Genomic DNA, 22,012 nt, shown 5'->3' on the forward strand with positions numbered 1-22,012 from the left:
ATCACCTATATTATCATTAAAGAATAAATTAATAACATGATAGAAGATATATAGGAGCAATTCATAAAAGAATTGACAGATAAGGACAATTCATATCCAAAATTGTAACAGTTTTCCCTTTTACTTCCTAGATGTACTTAGTTATGGAATGACCTGTCTCTTTGGCATGCAGTCAAGAGCTTTTCTCTGCATCTTAGTATACGTGATAATAATAAACCAATACCAAATCATGCCAAAAAGTACATATGATGGCTAACAAAAGAGAGAATGCAATTAATTTTTCAAAGATATTAAAATTAATGAAACATATTATTACAATTATGTGAAGAAAAAGAGAAGGGACAGGAATAATGTTGATTTCCAGAAAACCTACCATAAGGAATTTGTAAATGAAATTAGGGAATGATCATAACAGGGTTAAATTTTAAACGAGGAAGGAAAATAGATTAGTTGAATCTGAAGGCAAGCTCTTAAATCTAAACAAGCCAAATTACAAATGCATGAGGCATGAGTTGGCCATAGGTAGATCAGGAGCCTACATTACAAGATATCGAACTAGTTGTGAAAAGGATAACATTTAAAGGGTGACTCTTTTTTTCACAATTTTAAACAATCCCTTTTAAGGCACAAAACCCAAGAGGACAGGTGGTCTTGCCATGGCTAACAAGAGGTTGAAGTTAGAAGAATTATCAACATGTAATATTGTGAAAATGTAAATGATTGAGAAATATTGTGAGAAAAATCCAAGGAACAAAAGACAGTTCAGCAGATCAGAGTAAAGAAATTGATAAGAAAGTGTAAAGCAGAATATGAGAGTAATCTGCAAGAATGTCAAAGGTTCTACCGATATGTTAATAAAGAAATTAAACAATTATTTTGCACCTGTCTGCTCAAAAGATGACACAGGAAACCTGGAAATAGTAGAAAACAACAGTTCAAATGTGAATAAAGAGCAGAAAGATATTGGCATTAGTGAAAATACAATATTGGAAAAATTAATGGAACTTAAACCCAATAAATTCCCAGGACCTGATAATCTCCAAACCATATATTCGGAAAAGTTGACTATGGTGATATGTGACATCTTCCAAAAGTTGACTATGGTGATATGTGACATCTTCCAAAATATCACAGATCCTAAGATCAGTATAGTTCACACAGTTTGGAAGTTAGCAAAAGTAATCTTATTATTTAAGAAAGGAAGGGGACAGAAAATATGAAACAACAAACTAGTTATCCTGACATCAGTGAAAAAGTAAATGTTGCAATTATTTGCACGGATGTGATAACAAGTTACTGAGAGATAACAATTAAATTGAACAAAGTCAATATGAATTTATGAAAGGAAATTATGATTGAGAGCTGTTTTTGAAATTGCAGTAACAGAATGCATGAGGAGGAGCAAGTGTAAGTGTGTATCCTAACTTTCAGATGACCTTCAATAGGATAAAAATGAAAATATTTTCATGCATAATGAGAGAGGATATACTATAGTGGCATGGATTGATGATTGAGTGACGAACAAAAATAGATAAGAAATAAATGGGTCATTTTCAGAGACTGAGGCCATAACTAAAGGGATTCCATTGGGTTTGGTGCTTGATTAGAAGCACCAATCCACTGTGTTGTGAAGAGACTGAAAGAAAATGCAAATTTTCAAAATGAATGGGAGGCTGGAATATAAAATGGAAAAAACTGAGATGAACAGTTTCATAGATAAAACAGAAAGATGAAGTATTTTTAAAAGAGTGAGGGATAAGGGGTGTTAATCTTCAGAGGGACCTTGAACATGAATCATTGAAACTTAATGTTGAAGCAATTAGGAAGATAAATAAAATGTTGGTGTTTATTGCAAAAAAAGATTTAATTACAAGATGTTTTGCTGTAATTATATATGGTCTCTGTGGAACTGTACCTGGAATATTGTGACAGATCTGGTCTTCCTACCTAAGGAAGGATATAATTATGATGGAGAAGATAGAAGGATATAATTAGATAGATGGAGCACAGTGAACATTCATCAGATTGTTTTGTTGTTTAGGAATGGGAGGGGTAGTTTGTCCTAGAAGGAGAGATTAAGCAGACTGTGCTTGTACACACTTGAGGTAAGAAGGGGTCGAGGTGATCACATTTCAATATTTAAAATTCTTACAGGGCTTGACAGGATCATGTTTCTACCACTGTCTAGGATCAGTGATCAGAACTGCAAAATAAGGGGACTATTCAAGACTGAGATAAGAAAAATGTCCTTCATCCAGAGGTTGGTGAATCTCTATCCAAAAGGATCGTAAAGTTTCAGCAGTTGAGTATATTCAAGGCAGAGATTGACAGTTGTTTGGGTACAAAAGGAATTGAGGGACGGGCTGGTGCAATGTCTCCCATCCACTCCATAATGTACTTAGGCACAGGAGTACATTCAGCCAGAGACTCATTCCACCGAGATGCAACACTGAGCGTCATAGGAAGTCATTCCTGCTTGTGGCCATCAATCTTTACAGCTCTTCCCTCGGAGCGTCAGACACCCTGAGCCAATAAACTGGTCTTGGACTTATTTCCATTTGGCATAATTTACTTATTATTATTTAATTATTTATGGTTTTATATTGCTATATTTCTACACTATTCTTGGTTGGTGCGACTGTAACAAAACCCAATTTCCCTCAGGATCAATCTGTCTGTCTGTCTGTGCAGAAAATGATTGCAAGTTCTCTCACTGTCATCTTCCAAAGTTCTTTTGATTCAGTAAATCTTCCTCAGATTAAAAATCATGCGTGTCACCCCGTTCATTGCAAGATAGAACCAATAAATTAAATAGTTAGCATCATATTTATGGAAGGGAAGATCTAGCAATCAATAATTAAGGAATGTGTTGAAACTTTACAGGAAGAGAGCCAGCATGAAGTTATAAAGAGTAAATCATACCTTAGAAACTTGATTGAAGGTTTTGGAGTGGACTTGGGAACATCTAATTAAGTTTTTTTATGGACTTTCAGAGACATTTGATTAAATTGCATAGAAGATCATGGCTCAAGGTGAAGCTCAGTGAATTAAAAACAAATTATTGATCTTGTTATGAAGTTCAAGAGGAAAAAGAAATTGAGATATAGAAATAATTGGAAAGTTCTCAAATGGCAGCATTTTATGAGTGAATGAAAATAATGACCCATGCTCCCAACTGTTCACCGTATTTGTAAGCAGTTACTGTAATGGGGTAGGAAGCCACAAATGATCAAATCTTTAAAGGCAGTAATTCAAGTAGTCCAGGTGAACTCAGCAAATTATACTCAGAGGTCACTTTATTAGGTACACTTGCTTGTTAATGCAAATATCTAATCAGACATGCAGATACGGTAGAGGTTCAGATTATATTCACACCAAGAATCAGAATGAGGGAAGAAATATGATCCGCAGTAAGTGACTTTCGCTGTGGAGTGTTTTTTTGGTGCCAGACAAGATGGTTTGGAGTCGTTTGGAGTGTGCAGGCCTCTCCTTCACATGTTCTACCAGTCTGTTGTCAGCAGTACAATTTCTATTTAGGGGTGTGCTGGGGCAATGGCATCAACATGGGTGATATCAACAGGCTCAATAAACTGATTAGAAAGGTTGGCTCTGTTATAGGAGTCACATTGGACCCACTGGAGGCTGTGGTAGAACAAAGGACACTACAGAAAACCCTGGCAATTCTGGACAAGGTTTCTCACCCTCCGCATGCCACCTTGGCTGAACAGAGGAGCATTTTTAATCATAGACTAAGACAACTGCACTGCTCCAGTGAGTTCTGTATGAGGCCATTCTTACCCTTGGCCCGTGGCCATTAGGCTCTAAAATAAGTCAACCTATCGGAAGTGATGATCCCCTCCTGTTAGACTGTTTGCGGTAACTTATTTTCTATTCTTTCTACTTCTCTTCTAATATTTATATCTGTGCACTTGTAATGCTATTGTGACACTGTAATTTCCTTTGGTATCAATCAAGTATCTACTTATTTACCTATCTTAAGTATCTCAGAAACTGCTGATCTTTTGGGATCTTCATGCACGACAGTCTCTAAAACCACAGAGAGCAGCAGTTCTGTGAGTATAAATGCTTTGTTAATGAGAGAGGTCGGAGGAAAATGGCCAGAACAATTCAAGCGGGCAGGAAGATGACAGTAACTCAAATACCCACACGTTGCAACAGTGGTGTGCAGAAGAGCATCTCTGAATGCCCAACCATCGAACATTCAAGTGGATGGGCTTACGGAACAGAAGACCAAAAACATACACTCAGTGTCCACTTTACCTAATGAAGTGCCACTGAGCGTATATTGAAGCATTAACTGAAGATTCAAAATGTCAAGAACAGCAATAAGCTGAAAACAAAAGAAGCTTGAAGTAGTCATTGTACACCAGTTTCTGAAATGCCGTAAGATGCTACAGGAAACAAACAGAAATTCTGAATGAGTTCTGACCTTTAGATAGGATACAAACCAGGCAGCAGATATGTTACACCTATCCTTAGCCCTAGTTAGACCATAACTGGACTACTGGATGGATAGGTGTGCCAGGGTGATACTGGACTTAATGGATTAATATTATGAGGAAAGATTACTCAAACTAAGATTATATTCCCTAGGCATTGAAGCAAAATTGTGAAATACAAACAGGAAATACAGGAAGTATGAAACAGAAAATACTGGAAATAATCAGCATATCTGGCCATATATATATACAGAAGAACACCAAGAATACTAAATACCTTTCTTCAAAACCTCTTTTTCACATGTAAGGTCATTGACCTGAAAAATTAACTTGATTTATAAAATGTTGTGGATTATCTTTCATTCATTCATGGCATGCAGGTATAATGGCAAGGCTAGTATTTCACGTCCAGCTCAATTACATTTCAGAAAGTACAATTAGGCTGCCATATCTAACCTGTGCAATACATGTGGAGAAAATGGTTGGTGCAGGTTGATGATATATGACAATGAAGAAATATTGATCTTGAATAAGCATAATCAGAACTATGGATCAGAGCAACTAAATATGTAAAATTCTCTGAGAAAATCTCTTCATCTCAGTCCTACGTGTTTTAGAACATAAAACATAAAACAGTACAGCACAGTACAGACCCTTTGTTCCACGATATTGTGCCAACCTTTTAGCCTATTCTGAGATCACTCTAAAGCCTCCCTCCTACATAGCCGTCCACTTGGTCTTGAGTTCGCTCTGCGCTGATTTACTAGATTGATGCTTAGAATAAGGAAGAATGGCCTAATTTCAATAGTATTTGGAAGATTGAGACATGATTACATTGAGCTATCGTAAGCAATTGAGAAGAATTCAGAAAATAGATGTGATGGAAGACCTAGTTACACTCTGCTGGCAACATTGGGCAGGCACTGATACAAGACTCCCAAAGCAGACTGACTCAATCACTGAAAAAGATTACTAGGCAAACAAAGGAAGTGATTCAGGATAAGTTCAAGTCTTCCTTGAAGAAATGCATCAGCCCTGCTGACTCCTGGGAACCTCTAGCTTGCGATTGCTCAAAGTAGAGACCAGAACTCCAAGCAACACTCCCTCAGGTGAACCCCCAGTTACTGCAGTAAGACTTCCTAGTTTTTGTACTTCATCTCTCCTGAACAATAAGGCCAACATACTATTTGCATGTCTTTTGTCTTGCTCTACTTAATATATTTACTTTTGGCATACTAAAATTAATTAATTTCCCATTATTTACCATACCTTTTCATTTTTTTCTACCTTTCTTGTCAAAATGAATAATCTTCCAGCTTCTTACAGTGAAACCATCTACTGAACTCCTGTTCAATCACTAAACCAGAGTTTATTTCTTTAGAAGATTCTTTCAATTCTTACAACAACTCATTTGCTCACTCAGTTTAGATTATCAGCAAACTTACAAATTTACACCAAGATTCAGATTCAGTTTATTGTCATTTAGAAACCACAAATGCAATGCAGTTAAAAAATGAGGCAACGTTCCTCCAGAAGGATATCACAAAAGCATATGACAAAACAGACTACACCAGAAAATCCACATAATGTTTGGCAATCCCCAATCCCCAAATCTGCAATTTCATCAAAATAGCAAACTTGGTGATGAGAGCTCATAAGATGGAGAATGTGTAAAATTAATAAAGGATGTGTTTTAGGTGTTTTTGGGGGTTAACACACATAGCAAGCAACTTCAGCATTAATTTCAGCCACCAATCTTCAAATCTGAATATGGGCAGTAGATTAAACTTTAAATGAAGCTCTGAACTAAGAGCTGTGAATTGCAGTTAACAGGAAGACCAGACAATGCTGCTTAAAATTCATTTGGGTGTTGTGGTGTGGGTGCAAAGTGGGAGGTGTGAAGACTGTGTGTAGTTCAAACGAAGCATTGTGGTGGCATTGTAAATATGGAATTGTCCTTTGGTCTTTAACACATAAAATGTCATGTCGCATTGGGTCGAGGAGACCTCTTCCTCTGAAAGGAGTCTCCATTTAATGCCTGCTCTGGCTCATATTGTTGAATAAAAAGACTACTTCATACCTACCTGTACTTCTTTCTGGTGACTTCGTTCACGAGGCAACAATGTGATCACAAAAACAAATAGTTTTAATTAATTATTGTAACTGAGGTAGAGAGGTCTGGGTTTGGAGTAGACGGAAGAAAATCTAAAGTAGGTACAAATTAAAAAAAAGAAATAAAGCATTGAAGTTACTTATTCATTTTTATTTAAAGATCTAGCACTTTAAAAGGTCCTTATGGCCCAATGAGCCTGTGCCGCCCGATTACACCCATGTAACCAGTTAATCTATTAACATACGTCTTTGGAATGTGGGAGGTAACTGAAGCACCCAGAAGAAACCCACACAGTCAGAGGGAGAGACTCCCAACGGAAAGCGGCAGGGACTGAACCAGGGATTGTTGGCACTGTAATAGGGTTACATTAACCACCAGGAAACCATACCGGCCCAAAAAAGTATTACAACTGATGGTCCAGCATTGACCCTGTGACACTCCACTTGTAAAGATGAACAAATCTGAAGTTACTTGGAAGGGGAAATGATTTCACCAAAGTTTTCAAGATATTAAGAATAAGTAGGACAATTTTCAAGAAAGGTAATCATCGATTGAGGAATCTAGGACCAAGGGTTATTATCTACAATTTGGGGAACGTTCTTCCCAACATAAAAGTACTGGATATTAAAAAGATGGTGGGGGATTGGAACTCACTCCAAAACTTGGCAATTGATGCCAGGTCATTTGTTAATTTTAGCTCTGATAGTGACAAATGTTTGTTTGTCAAAGATATTAAAGTGTACAGGGCAAAGCTGGCTAAGTAGTGTCAGATTTCAGATCAGAATCAGAATTGGAATCAGATTTATTGTCTTTCATTTATACGATGTGAAATTTGTTGTTTTGTTGCAGCAGAACAACAATAATCTCACTGAATAATGTAAAGAGCTATTAGCTCCTATTCTGATGTTCCTACCATTGCCTCAGACTATGCTACTGTTCAAAATTATAATGGTCAACAAAAATTAGTAGAGATTTACTCTGATGTAATCTGAGAATAAAAGCATCTATTCCTATGTTTCTGATTATATAGATTAAATGGATTCAGAATCAAACTCTTGTTTTTGTGTCAATGTAGCCTACTCAAGCATGCATCAGACTGTGATTTTATCCATTTGTGCTGTCAGGTTAGTGCAAGAGTGATTCTCATTGTAAAATTTTTCAGATACTTGATTGAGTTTATAAATCGACACACACACCATGGGAAAGATAGCAACTTTCTTCAGATAAATCACACAGGAGATACTACAGTCCATAGCATTAACAAAGATAATTTGTGAACATCTTCCATATAACAATAACTACTTAATGACAAACTATTGTATTATATTATTATCATCATTTTTATTTAAAGCAAAAAAATGATATGTCAATAGTTACTTTTAAAAAGATCACTTAAATAAGGATGTTTCTGTGTGGGTGTGTAGGTTCACTGATATTTATGATTTCTTTCAGAAGCTCCACTCTCAGTCATCAGAATATCAACCGCCTTCACGCTGAGTAGCAACTCTGGTTATAAACACTTTTGCATTTTGCAGTTGTCTACAAGCTGCCTTTTTTTAAAATCCTTATGTTATAATCAGCTTTAGCCAGATTTTATTATTTAAAAAATGGGATTTCAATAACTGTATTTATGGCAATGTACCAGCTTTTGTCACTCTGTATACTCATGAAATTTGAAAGGGCATGATGATCAATTGGCGGTCAAATCAAAGAGTAATAGATAGCCAGCAACTTGTATGCATTTGATATAAAAGGTGCTTTATTCCAAATCACTATTTTGTCACTGAAAGAATGCTTCCTGAACGTGGATTAATTAAAGTGTAAACATTAAATATTGATTGATGCATTATCAGCCCAGAGCAGTTGCCTACACTCAGATTGATTTCTACAGTGATTTATTGTCATATTTGTTGAGTCATTTCACTTGATAACAAAGAGAAATTGTGTTCTATTGGAGTCTTCTCTCTCTTGCTGCTATCTCTGCCTTTGAATTTAAAACTAATATGCATGTAACAAAAAAGTGCCAGTCATTACATTGGCAAATTCTTTTTCCCTTCTTTGTTCCAATTTGGTACCGTTTGGGTGTGTTTTTTTTATTAAACCTATTTTTGACATAATGGTAACAGCATGCCATTTAATAAAACAGATGGTCTAAACTCTAAACTCTTAAAGAAAGCAGACTCCTGGCACAATGCATTCCATTCTCTCGTTTTGTGTATTTGTTTGTTAGTGGCTATTTTCCCTTTTGTTTAATTCATTTTAGTGACTTCACTTCCTATCTGTCGTCAGAGCAGCATCAGCATTGTGACAGTATTTTTCCAGAGTTTTAAAATCTCAAGGGTCAACATTTAGTCTTTTGTTGCAACAAGCAATTGCAGTTTGCACCATTAACGAACCGTTTTTTTCTCTAACAGTCCCTTGATAATTGTTTGAGGACTCAAACAAGTAATACTATCCAAAGTCATGTGAGGGCAAATTGTTGCAGAAACTAGCTAGATTAATCCTTGAGATTGAGACCCTTATCTTGTGCATTTTCAAATGTACTGGCAGTGTTATAAAATGAACCATAGATCAGAGATAACATTTTAGATAAAGGTATAAATGGTGTAATATGATCCCCATTTCATTTCTTTCTTGGAAGAGCTCCTATCTGCACATGCTTATTGTTGTCCAAGGAAACCTCATGCATTGATTTCATTGTAATGTATTTGTTCTCTGTGCAAGTTAATGTCACACCTCTGGAATCTCACTTTAATCGACCTGTTAGTTTTAAATTTAATAAAGAGCTTGCAATTACCAAAACTAAACAACAACCCCCCACCCCATTCATGATTTATTCCAGAATTCCAATCATTGAAATTGATTGCAGTTTGTATAGTTAAGAATCTCATTGCATATGGACATTAAGATGGTCAAAACAGCTTAGATATGTTGATGACTGGTATTTGTCAAAGCTATCCAGGTGTTCTTTAGTTTAAAAAGATTCAAATGCATCTTTAGGGAAAATCACAGTTGCAAATTGTATTTGTTGAACAGAACTGTGAACTTGAAAACCTGGCTGAGATCATCCTGTGTAACCAATTCCAACCAGCTAGCTTTAAATTTTAATCATTCAATTGTGTGTTTCACTGCTTTAATAAATGAATCTAGAAATTGCTGCTGAAAGAGAGCTGGGACAAAATAATGGGGAAAAAATGGCTCATTGAAAAATGCTAGCTATAGGCCATCAGTAAAGATTCTGTAAAATTCAGGGCTAATAACCAAGTAATATTGTTTTGTAAAATAAAGGGGAAAATGAGCCTTTTTATGGCAAAATGAGTCAGTTTACCATTTATTCCCTCTAACTTGAAATGTTTGTTGCTTTAAAATAATGGCTTTTATTACTAATTTACTTCAAAGTTGAAAACAGGAAGCAGTAAAACATTCCATTAGTACATATCTTCAAAAACAATGTTCAGTTAGATTTTATTGCTTGTTGTCTGGTATTTTGATTCTCTTGTAGCCTTTTATCATTGCTGTTTACACATACCAGCTGAATGAGTTATCCACTGATCAAAGGGTTAAGCTGTGTATCGGGAACAAATAGACTGAATATATGCAATTCTGAAAGTAGCTGCGGAGTTCTGAAAGTAGATATACACAAGACTAGTTAAGTCAAATCATCAGCATTATTTGCTTCTGATCCTTGAAATAAAGTTTGTTACATTTTGTCACCAAGGTTTTTGTATATACAGTACTTTATATTTTCACCTGTGAGCTGCATTTGAAAATACGGTTTTTCTTTGGTTTCCAGCATTGTGAGAAACCAATTTCATACAATAAAGGAAAGTTGTATTTAAGATAATCTTGGTTGCAGACATTTTGTGTGTTTACTATTTCACTGCTGACTCATGTGAAAGCCTCCTACTGGTATTAAAACTCTTGATCCCCTCCCCACCCCCATTTGCCATTTTGTCAAGGCTGAGCCTTGATGCTTGCTTCCTCTCACCTTATTGTTACACATGAGCACCGTGCATTAGGCATCAGTTGACAATCATCAAATATTTAGTATTTGCTTTTATTTTACCTTCCAAAACTCATGGATGCTGAGGGCAATTTTGGCACCTGCTACAATTGTTTAAACCTCATTCTAGTTATTTTTCAGGCACTCATTATAAAGGATGATAAATGTGATAAATGTGTTTTTACTGCCTGTGTTTTAATATGGCTCGATGGTAGCACCCTAGCCTCTGTGTCAAAATTTTGCAGATGAAATTGTATACTAGGGCATGAGCATGTAATCTCAACTAACAGTACAATGCAGAGCTAAGGAAAATTCCATTGCTGAAGCTACAGTTTTACAGGTGTAAAGTTGTGTGTCCTGGTTACCTGGTCAAGCTGAATGTATTAGATGGTTAAGTGGGTTCTCCAGTTTTTCTAAAGCCACTTTCAATCCCCAGCAGACACCATCAAAACAGAATAACTAGTCTTAATATTGTTTTGGTGGGACCTTGCAACACATGGATTAACTGCTCCACTTCCTTCTAAACACCTGTGACTCCTTTAAAAGCAATTGGATGGTTTTAAAATACATTTGAAATTCTCCGATGACCTTCAAGTTCCTATATAAATGCTCATCTTTTTTCACTGTTTGACTTATATACACAGCATCTGTTAATGCAGTTTTACTTTAGGAATACTAAACAAATATAGTTATAGAAAATAATACTGGCCCTTCGATTTTCATTAACATTTGAGCAGTAAGACACTGATCACTGTGGGACAAGGCAAAATCACTACAATTTTATTCTTTAAGATGTATAACCTTATGAAGAAGTTAACACCACTGTTTCTCCAAATCAAGGCTGTGTGTGCATTCCATAAAATTCATATATGAGGTTTATTTCCTATTTCCTTTATCACATGGAGTGAAACAATTTCAGCCCATTGAGGCCCTGGCAATCCTATTCCACCAGTATTTTTTCTTGTAACATATTCTCCCCACATTGTCTTCAATTTGCCCTCGACTTTACCACTCACCGAGACACTGACGGTAAAATACTAATTTATCTACCAACATTCAAACTCTGATTTCTCGTCTTTTTTTCTCCTGTTCTGATTGAGGGTTTTGGCCTGAAACATTGACCACACTCTTTTCCGTAGATGCTGCTTGACATGCTGAGTTCCTCCAGCATTTGGTGTGGATTGCCTATTTTTGAAATGTTGGAACACCCACATAGTAACAGAGACAACAGGTAGCACCGAATGTTAGGGTTGAACCTGGGTTGTTGGAGGTGTGAGTCTGGACTCCTGTGCATTCCTAAGAAAAAGCTTTCAGGGGATTTTCTAGTTCATCATTGAAGTTCATCAGATGGGTCAACGGATCTAGTTATAGCTCCAACCTGAGCATGTTGCTTTTAGTTAACCTCTAAACGCTGAGGTAGGACACCCCACACCCCAAACAGTGAGAAAGGCAGGACGACCTGAGTATCTCGGCAAAATGCTGCCTATGCTGGAAATCTGAAATAAGACGTGAAATTGCTGGAAATATTCTCCAGGCCTAGCAGTACCTCTGAAGAGATGATAAGAGATAGAGTTGTAATTCAATGCAAGGTCACAATGTTGTTGATCAACACACACAAAACCCCAACACTTTGACTGTTTATTTCCCTCCATAGATACTGCCTGATTTGCTGAGTTCCTCTAGTATTTTGTGTGTGTTGATCAAAATTTCCAGCAAGCGCATAATCACTTGTGTTCACAATGCTGTTGAGCTTTTCCTACAATTTCTAATTACTTCCTGGACTGATGTCAACCATGTCAAACAAATGATAACATGAATTCTGGACAATATAAAGAGCAAAGCAAACCATGAAACACCAACCAAAGGAAATGCTGTCACTGGATTACCATAAGAGAATAAAGAGTTAAGCAGGCTATGGTGATTGCTGGTGACATGCACTCCAAACTCTCACGACATCTTCAGCCATTCACAAGGAATGAAACTTTTCCTTAACTTAGATAGTTGAAACCTGCAATAAACAAAATGAAAGAAAGACATGCATGGAAGTCACCTAATCCTAGAGTTTGAAATACGACAGAGATCTTCACTGTTACTGTACAGTCTTAAAGCCTGGCTAAAAACTCACTGAATATCGCACGTATCAGTTGTCAAAGTTCCAGTGACATGTTGACAATAGTGGTTCATGTTGGGACCCTGAAAAACATGGACCACTTCACATATTTAGGGAAATATCTCTTTGAGAAAGTAAGCACCACTGATTAAATTCATCAACATATTCAATGTGCCTGCAGAGCCTTTATCAAGTTGGGTAAAGGGTATATGAAAGTCAAGACCTCAGATATGTCAGGGTCTGTATGGTCCACTAGGCATCAGTTATAGTCTGAAACCTGCAGTACCTAGAGCAGGTATGGCAAAGATAATACTAATGCTGCCTCTGTAAATACCACCTAATTCACTGGAAGGATAAACAAGCCAACATCAGCATCCTCTCCCAGGTCAACATCTGCAGCATTGAGAACTAATGCTGAGCCAACTCAGTCAGCTGCATTGGCCGGCTATGAACTTTGCTTACCTGACACCAAAGATCCAAGGTAGACACTCTAGTCTGAGCTCAGTCATGGAAACAGATTAGCAGGTGGACAGAGTGTAAAAAAAAAGCCTCCTTGAAGAGATGCTCCTTGGAACCTCTCACCCCAGGACCACTGGAAATGGAGAAAGGGCATTTGAGATGATATTGAGTCTGCACTGGGAGCACACGGAGGCCTGCGTAAGCAGGAGAAATTGTAAAACGTCACAATATTACACAATGGAGTCTTAGGGGTACATCCTAATCAAAAAGAACCAAGTACCACCAACTAAAAATTAAGAACACAGAGTAGGTCTGCTGATGGAAAACACCTCAACAAAACTATAATATGCATGGATGAAACGACAAACAGCAGCAAAACTCAAACAATTTATGAATTATGTGTATTACTGTCATAAATACATTCTAAAAGTTTTGTTGTTTATAATAAATGAAAATACACTATTTTTCCACTGTCAGTTATGCTTATTTAAATTCTGATTTTAGAACATGATGTGGTTCAGCAGTGATGGAGACATTATGCTTGACTCTAAGTTAGGGAAGGGAATATTTGCCTTGGTTTTTGATCTTGATTGCTCTGCAGGTACATCCATAAGGACACTGGCTGAAACAGGATTGGGCTCAATTACGATGACCTCAGTTGAAGAGCCCATCAGTTGTCCAATTTTCTATACACAAAAAAAGATTGTTTGGGCGTGGTATTGAAGGATACCACCCAAATGGGAATTGCAACAATGGGGTAGCAAAGATGGAAGGTTAGAGAAAAGTTAAGGAACAGTCGTTTTTTTTTTAAAAAGTGTGCAACATCTTTTTCAAAAGTCATACTGTGTTCATATGTTAATTACCCTTAAGGTGACTATTGGGGAATTTTAAGTGGGATAATGAAAAGTGAAAGAAAGAGAGCTGTAAAAATTTCTCTGAGATAGACTAGGATTAGAATGAACAAGAAAGCATATTAATAAAAAAATGAAGTGCATTCTTTCACTGTTATTAGTTTACTCCATAAAATATTGCATTGTCTTCAAAATAATCAATTATCCTAAATAAATTCAGATTTTGTTTTGTTAACAATTAGACAAAAATTGACTCCAAGGTATAGACATTAGGACAGGTGACCAAAAAGATTCAACAAAGAAGAAGAGAGAGACACAGTGAATTTGAAAGAGGAAAATCTAACCATGTGGCGTGGCCTTTAAATCCCGCACAAGGGTTCATTAATCGCTGGAGTAGAACTTTATTTGAGATAAATCATTTTTAATCTCAAAGAACTGATTAAGAAGGGAAATAAAGTGGGTAACTGGAACAATCTGAGTTGGAACGCAAGATGGTGCTGGTGATATATGATGACATTTTGCGAGCAGCTCACAGAAGTACAATGTATCCCCTAGATAGACTTCTGAACTACAATCACTGCAAACAACAGCCTGTAGTTTCCCTTTAAGAAATGTACTTTTGAACCATCTAAACCAGGGACTCCCAACCCGAGGTCCATGAAGCCCTCTGTCAATGGTAGGGATCCAGGCATAAAGAACATCGGGGACTCCTGATCTAATTGAACAAGTGATTTTATGATCTTCTGAAGAATTCGGCAAACTTGATTCTCGGGAATGCGAGTATGGTTCCCTGAGGAAGAAGGTCAGCCTTTCCTGGGGCAGAATAAAGCATCAAGGACGATGCGCAGAAGGACGATGAACCCATGTTCATCCCCACAACTACATACCAGCCAGGGTCCCCCACCTGAGAAGGCACACTCCCTGTGTTTTACCCATCTCCCTCTGCAGTATTACCATCGCGTGAGTCTTGGGTTCCACACCACCAGAATCAGGAGCAGTTGTTGCTTTGCAACCTGTACCAGCTTCACTTGCCTCAGCACGAAACAAACTCCACAACCTGTGGATTCACTTTTGGGGATATTGCAGCTCATGTTCTAAGTATTATTTGTTTACTTTTTTATTATTTGATCAAAATTGTCCTATTTTGCACATTGGCTGTTTGTCGGTCTTGTTGTGTGTGGTTTTAAGTGGATTCTATTGCATTTCTTTGTTTTCCTGTGAGTTCCTACAAGAAAATGAATCTCAAGGTTGTATATGGTATGCACTTTGGTTATGCATTTACTTTGAACTTTAAACTTTCAGAATGAGCTTATTTGGGAAGTGGAAGCTGGGAGGAGAATAGAAGAGTCCATCCTGCAGATAACAAAATGCTCTTCATTTTAATTTGATTAAGTAATATCACCCTACTTTTGTAAGATTTATCCAAATATTTCCCCTTAAATACAAATGGCAGGACCACCACACTTAAAAACATTTACTTTCCATAAGCAGTAAGGCTGATCAACTCCTCCACCAACAAACTCACCCCACTACTCTCCCACCACCACTACATTATTATTTCCTGTCAGAATCACACTATGTGCAGACATTCCAGTACCTAGCATCTCTTTATGTACATACAATCAATCAATGCGTATAAGCTATATTATGCATTTATATTTATTGTGGTTTTTTTTATTATTGTGTTCTTTATCTTACTTTGTTTATTTTGTACTTAATCAGATCAAGGGTAACAATTATTTTGTTCTCTTTTACACTTGTGTACTGGAAATGGCATTGAACAATCTTGAATCTTGAAATGGAAATTATATCTTAAAGTTCATGTTCAACCACTAACATGCTCTCCATGTGCCCAGCAATTTAACCTAATTAAAGGTTTCTTTTGGATGTCAGCCTTGCCAGTAATGTCCATATCCAATAAAACAGATGAAAATAATGAAATCAGAGACAGGGGTGGAAATGCATTATATTGGAGAGGTAGAAACTGATATTTTTGGTGATTGAGGGTATGGAGAGTTCGAAGCTCACTTTAGGGTCAAATAGGGTACCATGACTGTAAACATGTGGTCCAGCCTTAGACAGAAGCCAGGAAAGAAGCTGAGAGATAAAGAGTATTGTGATAAAAGGTTATTACACGAAGCATTAATTCTATTCTTCTTTCTATATATGCTGCCAGACAGACTGAGTATTTCTAAAATTTTCTGTTTTTACTTCTGAATCTTTCAATTTTCCTCCAAATTTTGCTTTTCTGTTATGCCAGGGCCTAAAGCATTAAAACTTATTTTGAATAAATTGTGCGTGTATTTCTTATAGTTAGAGATTTTTTTAGAAATGGATATGATAGTGGTGTTTAATGCATTTTTAGATATACATATAAATATGAATGAAAAACTTATAAAAAACCACATCATCCCTTTTATCTACATTTATGGTGATTAACGTTGTTTTCCTTCTTATAACTGTGGGAAAAGTAAAGCCTTAATGATCTTCCTGTGGTGGCAGTGAGGATGCTAGATAGCTGAAGGAAAGAGGATGTGATAGATAATAAAGCTGAGATACAGACTTAGAAGTCAGTGTGGGGCTTCCTCAAACTTGGTGCACAAACACACACAACAGTGATAGGCTGAAGTGAACCTTGGAAATGAGTTTTCAATTACAGGATACATTGGATTTCATTGCAGCAGCATTATGATTACTGCAGGCACAATTCTAATTGCATTCTAGGCATGTTCATAGAATTGTCATAATTCAAAATTTGTACAAATTATTCATAAATAATGCTATTTTACTACTTCACTGTGTTCATGGGATGCAGGACTGGAACAATTAAAAATTTCAAATCTAGAATATATTTACTTTTTTCTCTTCTTTTCCAGAATGCTCACAATTTTTTTCTCTTTGAAGGTTGTCTGCTACCCTGGGAAAGTCTTGTGAATCTCCATGTTTATTCTATATTCAATATTTGGCATAAGGAAATAATCAAAATTCATCTCTTACAGATACTATAATCTGTAAAAGAAACCCTACAGTTAAAATAATCATCCTTTGTTGTCCTTAGCATCTTAATTGTTAATGCCTGATCTTTCCATTATTTCAGTGTAAATGATACATTTCCCCCAGTTTTGTGTCATTCCACATTTATCTCTGAACATTAGCTCACAGCTACTCTGATTTCAAATGATTTAGTCCTTGACTGCCAGCCATCCCAATGACAGGGACAATTTAATTAGACACAATTCCCTCTCCCCTTAAAAAAAATTCTTCAAAGATCCTGAACATAAGTGCTGCTAAAAGTAGCAGAGGATGAGGGTGCCTCATTTATGGATTCATGCCTGTGCCAAATATACAAAAAATAATTTGGGCAGTTTTTTTTGCCAGATAAAATCTGGAATTAAATTCAAGCTCCACATATGGATGCAAGGATGTACAAGCATATGCTTAAGATTGCCTCATTTTCTCCACTGTCTCTGAGATTACTAAAATTATGATTAGGAATTGTGGAAAAGCTTGTATATATTTTAAAATAAAAAGAAAATAAAACAACTAAGATATAAAGTCGCAGTTACTCGAAGGAATTGGCGCAAATACTTGAACATATCTCCTTACACCTTTGAATGTGTATTTCAGACAATTAAAAATTCTACATTTCACAGTTTCCAGATAAATTCAGCCAAACAACACTGAGGGCTGAACAACTTCTGGCATTAAATGAAATCTTCCTGAGAAGGAAATGCTTTGTGTTTGGGGATTTGAAGTACAATAATCATTTGTGTTGTAAATGCTCACAAAAATAATCATAGCATCCAAATTTCTCTTTGTCCAAAGTCAACAGATTGTGTATTTATGTGTGGTTTTTCAGTTATGGAAGTTCTTTGTTCTTGGAGACAAATGATACAATCAGCCCATTAACACAACTGGTATGATTTAGAATTACAGTGATCAATTATAATTACTTGCATGTTTAGTATTTAGTTTAACTCTTAAAAAACATACTTTATAGGGTTTACCTTAATTTCTGGTCCTCTTTAATACTTTGCTTGCAAGGGGTTTGCTTCAAAGAGGCTGCAGCAGTACATCTGATGGAGTGATGTCAGTTACAGTATTTTCCCCATGTTTTCAGTTTAATTAGATAGTGATATAACTGCAAATAGATTTTACTTGTGGATCTGAATTTGTTTTAATTTAGGTTCAGAAGTCAGAATAATTTCTCATCGTTTGTATTTAGTTCCGCGATGTTATACGAACAACTACAATAGTAGTACAAGAAATTAGGTGACGTATGAGTGAGAGACTAAATGAGTTAACGTCGCAATATTATTAAAATGTTAGAGATTCTATAACCTAGTTTGATTTTCCATTCCTGCGTACCTCCACTTAATGTTTCTTTTTAATTTAATTAGAATAATTTAAAGCCGATAAATGTGTCTTCCCTTGTTTGAGCATTCCAAACCATTATACCTAATTGTGTTCATATCAAAGAATAGATTTGATAATATGTGGAAGATTCGTGGGAAATCGCGCGCTAAAAAAGCGCGAAAATAGTTTCAACTTCATCGCAGCAAGATAATCACCGGAGCTTCTCTGGAGTAACTTCGCAACGAAATTACACAGCATCACCTATCGCTAAGTTTGTTTGCGTTGGTGGTTAACGGCGTTGCAAAATAAACTCAAAATGCACGTTGTTCTATGTCAAAAGGCTGACTGTATGTCTATAATTACCATATGTTACATGTATTATTTTTGAATACTTAATGTTTTACTTGTCTACTTTTGAGATAGTCAAGGTAAGATGCAAATATTTACAAATGAATGTTTTAGTGTTTTATATTTTATTATTACAACCTAAGAAGTAACAACTTTCTATATGATCCCCATGTGGTAAAACACTTAAGCAGAACCAGTACTTAAACTCACTGGAGAGGCGTCTGTTATAAATGCGTTCAGACTTTAATAGGAATGGCTTAAACGCAAATATTTTCATTCATTATACGAGAACCTTACATAAGCCGATAAATGACAGCTTTAAAAAGCAAAGCAAAACAAACCGTAATGCTGAAGGAAATCAATAGTTAATAAATTCTGATACTGAACTACAGTAATTGTTATAATCTTGTGTGCAAAAATTAAATGCAGAAATTTGTTGTGCACACGTGGAGAAGTTGTCGGAGTTAGCGACAGTTCGTTCGCGTGGAACCCCGGAATTTTACTTTTTTTTGGAGGTCGTAGTTAAGTTTTGGTAAGCCAGTGAAACAATGCTTACACTTCGGAGGTTGATTTAGCTGAACAATCGATAGCAGCTATGTTAGGTATGTGTAGTCTGATTAATTCTTCATTCCCCCTGCGTGGGTCTTCATTGACAAGAGAATGCATTCGTCGACGACCCCGCTGCACGATTTGTGTTAATGCATTGTATGATATTTTTAAACTCCCTACTCTAGCCTGTGGAGGTGCTGAATAGTAAAATATCGTCTCTGTCATTGACAATATGTTCCAAAACTGATAATAGTTGATATAGAAACTGAATAAAGCGCGCATATCTTCTGTTCTTTCTACCTAGCTTCAGGGAGGTAGATCAATACCATGTCTTGCATGAAGTTCCCTGTAGCGGCTCCATTTCTCAGCCTGGACGTTGATGCTAACTATCAATAACAATAACAGCCTGTCTCAGACAGAATTAAGGTACTCTGTCCTGGGTATGTGTCTGGTGGCTGTAGATAAACATCTTGTGCCCAAGTCTGCAACAAATAAAACGTTTGAAAAGCTTTGACCTCTGATCACTATTTCATGTGTAAGCTTTTGCTGTCATTTCCCAATACACAAAAAATGAAACATATTTACTGCTCGTAGTTAGAAGATTAACTGCTCGAAGTGCAAGGAAGGCAGCTGCGATTGAATCGCTAGCGACAGAAAATATGGAAATGCGGGCAGTCTGTTTTATGTGGTCCGTTTTCAATTAACATATGCATTTATAAATAGTGACAAGCTGTCATCTGAAATATAACATAGCGTTTCCATAAAGGTGAATGTGTTACAGGTGGGTTGTCAACTGTAAATCTGTAGTTAATCATCTTAAAGTATGTCTATCAATGTGTTAAAAGGACAGCACTAGTGGATTGCTGACAAACAGGTCAAACAAAAGCCATCAAATGTGTTAAGAAACAAATCGAGTTAAAATGTTTCACCTCATCTGGTTACAAGGTTAGCAGATTTCACTAGATTCGCCCCTAATACCCTCCGGACATTCTGAAAAATCAGGATCATTTTTTGGCTGCTGCAGTATTAAGTTGGCGCCCTTCGCTGACCCATGTTGCTGATGATTCAATTATGCGGTGAGAACCTCTGTTCATGAACAATGATCAATTATACAATGTCAGCAATAATCAAGGGTGATTCAATTGTGTTCCCTCCTTGTATCGATTATTAGTAAATAAATCACTATGTGGGATGATGGTTGATGTTCCACGTTGTAGTGCCCCCGTCAGACCACACTGGACAGTTCGAACCTCAGAAATCAGAGAGGTTGCCATCGATCAGTATGACCTGCTTTTATTTCCCATCACAAGTAACACTGCAGAAAAAATAAGTTCCCTGACTAAATAATTTAGCTTTTTTTTAAAAAAACTACAGGATTATTTCTAAAGAATCCTTTTAATATTCTAAACCTGTTTAGGATCCCACATAACCGATTATTCCACGACTTTCTGGTTATCGTTTTAATGCAGTTTTGTTTTACTTGTTAAGAGTGAAACACGCATCTTATTTGTTCACCAATATGACTACAGACGTCAACAAAGGTCCAAGGAAAAGATGGTTTCTCAAATAAAAGTCAATTAGAATGCATTAGCTGCTCTGGATACTTGGTGAGGTTATTTATTAATTGTGTTTTTCACATACGTCTGTAAACCCAGTTACTATTATGAAGCTAATTGTACTTAGATTGTACGGCTTAAAAATCTAGCCTAGGGGAATTAAATTTTGGTCATCTTTCACGTGAAGATCACACCCTGTTTACAGTCGCATCAATTAACTCAAAATTGATTTTGCCAAAACGGGATCTTGCTTATTAGAAATAGTAGTTTATAAGTCAAACCGCAGTATTAGTTTATGATAGGAATCATAAATATTGATACGAGAGCTTTATTAACAAATCTAATTTTAAAATATATACAGAAGTATTAAACAAATATTTTATTGCATGGCTTTGAGGATGATGTGTTTAAAAATGGAACCAAGGACTCTTGAATATCCATCACTGACCAAGTGCCTAGTTAAATATTCCGTGAAAAATAATGGCAACTCCAGAAGCACCTAACCACATTATTATCTTCATTCTTCAAAATCATCTCTCCGTGATAGCTTCGTTTGTCTTACCAGTAAAATGAACTCCATAAAACGTTACAGAAAAATCGTCTGATTAAGGAAGAAATAACCACGGCTGAAAGATGCATTTAAAAATGACATTACTTTAAACAAGCTAAGATATGTAATTAATTATTCAAAATAGCCTTTTCTTTGAAATCGCGGAGCATTCTCCCCGTAATCTCTTTCCTGTGTTTGTTTATCGGCATATTTCTAATAAGTCTCCATATTATCAAATAACTATTATCTACAGTTTGTCGGTTATCGATTAAAGTGGGAAAACTAAATATTAAGAATGCAATATTCCTACGTTAAATTAATTTTACTAATTCGATTGAATTCACGGAACGCACACCTTAACATGTTGCACTTAGAAATTTTTGCAATCTGTCAGATCCTACGAGTTGGAGGCGGCATATCAACAACAGAGCGGAATGTCTGAAAGTTTACTCAATACTGAATGCTGATGACTCGGCTCGGTTAACCACGAATTTGTACTATTTGGTCTTATATTGCTCATTTCATTAAGTATTTAAGGAGGGGAACATACTATCGAAGCTTTGAAGGCTGCCCCTTTTAAAAAGTCCATTCAATAACTATCATTACTCCTTTGCAGTAATTAAACGTGGGGAAAACGAATTCAGGTAATATTTAGAT

The 22,012-nt window shown here is 36.3% G+C and overlaps 2 long non-coding RNA genes across 2 annotated transcripts in view; one reads left to right on the forward strand and one right to left on the reverse strand.

Moving 5' to 3' along the window:
* Nucleotides 1-10,194, forward strand: part of LOC132406832 (uncharacterized) — a 97,677-nt gene extending 87,483 nt beyond the window's left edge. Inside the window, exon 3 of the long non-coding RNA XR_009516266.1 lies at nucleotides 7,604-10,194. This is a non-coding gene — a long non-coding RNA (uncharacterized LOC132406832). The remainder of the gene's footprint in view (nucleotides 1-7,603) is intronic.
* LOC132406830 (uncharacterized) overlaps nucleotides 1-22,012 on the reverse strand; it is a 33,183-nt gene that overhangs the window by 8,431 nt on the left and 2,740 nt on the right. The window contains exon 2 of the long non-coding RNA XR_009516263.1: nucleotides 13,149-13,278. This is a non-coding gene — a long non-coding RNA (uncharacterized LOC132406830). The remainder of the gene's footprint in view (nucleotides 1-13,148; nucleotides 13,279-22,012) is intronic.

Source organism: Hypanus sabinus, chromosome 17 (assembly GCF_030144855.1).
Source record: "Hypanus sabinus isolate sHypSab1 chromosome 17, sHypSab1.hap1, whole genome shotgun sequence".
Taxonomy (NCBI): domain Eukaryota; kingdom Metazoa; phylum Chordata; class Chondrichthyes; order Myliobatiformes; family Dasyatidae; genus Hypanus; species Hypanus sabinus.